Source organism: Brienomyrus brachyistius, unplaced genomic scaffold (assembly GCF_023856365.1).
Source record: "Brienomyrus brachyistius isolate T26 unplaced genomic scaffold, BBRACH_0.4 scaffold434, whole genome shotgun sequence".
Taxonomy (NCBI): Eukaryota; Metazoa; Chordata; class Actinopteri; order Osteoglossiformes; family Mormyridae; genus Brienomyrus; species Brienomyrus brachyistius.
In genome coordinates, this window is record NW_026042709.1 from 14,845 (window position 1) to 17,318 (window position 2,474).

Here is a 2,474-nt window from a genome sequence, read left to right on the forward strand (position 1 = left end):
GCACACCAGACTGATGACTCTGCAGAAACCGCAGGAAATAGTTTTGCAGATAAAACCGCCAAAGAAGCGGCACTGAAACAACCTACCTTATCAGTGGCAGACATTCTTTTTATAGATAGCGATGTGCTATGTGATGCACAGATTCATGCTCCTAAAATAGAAGTACAAAGTTGGATCAAAAGAGGAGCAATACAACGAGAGAAAGTTTACTATATGAATGACAAGCCCATCCTACCAAAAAATTTATACAAAACAGCTGCTTTGGTGAGCCATGGAAATACTCATGTCTCAACAGGAGGGATGGTACATATCATACAACAATATTTCTATGCTATAAATTTTTCTGATTATGCAAAACAATTTTGTAGGACATGCTTAATTTGTTGTAAACACAATGCACAAGGAAACATCAGACCAAAACGTGGCCAGTTCCCCACAGCTGAGTATCCGTTTCAAGTTGTACATATGGATTTTATTGAATTATCTTGGTCACAAGGAAAGAAATACTGTCTAGTTATTATAGACACCTTTTCTAAGTGGGTAGAAATATACCCTGTAAAGCATTGTGATGCAATGACCGTTGCAAAATGTTTGGTAAGCCATTATTTCCCTACCTATGGCATACCTCATATTATAAGATCAGACAATGGGACTCATTTTGTAAATCAGACTATGTCCCTTTGCTCACAAGCATTAGGTTTTACGCTTAAGAATCATTGTGCGTATCACCCTCAGAGCGCAGGCTTAGTGGAAAGGACCAACGGCACTATTAAAACAAGGCTAAGAAAGACAGTGGAAGAGACAAAAAGGCCGTGGCCAGAATGTTTGTCTCTAGTAAAATTATGGATGAGAATAACTCCCACTCCTGCAGGATTAACACCTTTTGAAATAGTGTATGGTAGACCATTTCCCCTAGCAACTGAAATGAATGACATAGAAAAAGCAGACCGAGAAAATACGCTGGCCGATTGGATGCGTAAACTACTAACATCACAACAAAAACATAGCCCCAGTAGTCTGCCGGTAAATTCTGTTTCTACTCAACAGGATAACTTGCAGCCGGGAGATTGGGTCCTGGTCAAGGTCCTGTTGCGGAAAGATTGGAGCACACCTCGGTGGGACGGTCCTTATCAAGTCCTCCTTACAACACCAACAGCAGTAAAGATCGCAGAACGACCTTCCTGGATACACAAAAGTCACTGTAAACCCATCAAGCCCTTATCAGAGGCCTCAGCAACAGAGTAGCAGTGGAAGTCCGCTACAAAGGCACAGTAACCAATAGGGTGCTGTTGTCTCAACCCGGTGAAGAAAACAACTGAGCTGCACTCTATTTAGGATGGCCCTGATAGGGTGGGGATGTGGTAAAGTGACTCTAGGGGTCATTCTTGTTGTAGGACTTGTATGGTTGTCCTGGCTCTCACCAGCTCCATTACAGCACCTACGGCGATGGACCCATGATGACTTCCATCTACGCCCGTTGCCCGCTGACCACTCACATCCATTTATGCAAAACTACTGGTACCGATATGTACATGATACTGTAACAGCGAAAAATGTGACAAATTGCTATGTTTGTTCAGTAATGCTCACTCATAGTGAAGGACCTACGGTGTATGGCAGAGCTGATGAATATCTTCTGCAGGTATAGGATATCAAAGTAATGTTTCACTTATATTTTCTTTTGTTTTTCATTTTATTTTTCTGTTGTTTTATTACTGTTATACCATGTTTGAAAATGTTTATTAATCAAGCTCTTAACGCTGCTTTTCGGACACGCAGTACAATGTTTCTCTCCCTTACCCAAACTATAGAGACAGAGCCTGTTTCCAGCGATGGCGATGAAGAAGACATATAATTCATAATGACGGCCGAGCCGAAAGCACCCGTGCAGGGCTCGGACCTGAAGAACCGGAATTAAATGTTTTCCAGGATAATGACAATGTGGTCTAAATGAAGGTTGTACCTAAAGTGCTTTTGCAACTTGTACAATGTTGATGCTTCTGATCATACTGTCATGATAAACAGGAGGGACTGTTAGGTTGAAGAAACAGTTGTTAATCATTTCTGTATGATCAGCAATGAGTGTAAATATATATGTATACGTTATTTCTTATCTTCTAGCCACATACTCTTAGCTATTGTACTCTAAGTAGGTGGTTAACAGCTGCCTACTTAGATAAGAATCTCACTTCCCTCTCTTGCGCCCCCCATTGACTATAAATAAAGAAGACAAGGGGAACCACCCTTTGTAACACATTCTGCTGTAGTTTGCATTGCAGAGAGTGTGGGTACCCTTGCAAGTAAAACTGTAACCTGTGTGTGTCTCATAAATGTGGAGTTGGGGTGGAAACGCCGGGCGCTTTCCCCAACAGGGACGTTTCTTAGGTTAGAAACTGCCGTCACTGCAGCCAACACTGACTTTTAAGGAGAGACACTCAGCTCTTCCTATGAGCAGATCCACCATGGTGCACAAA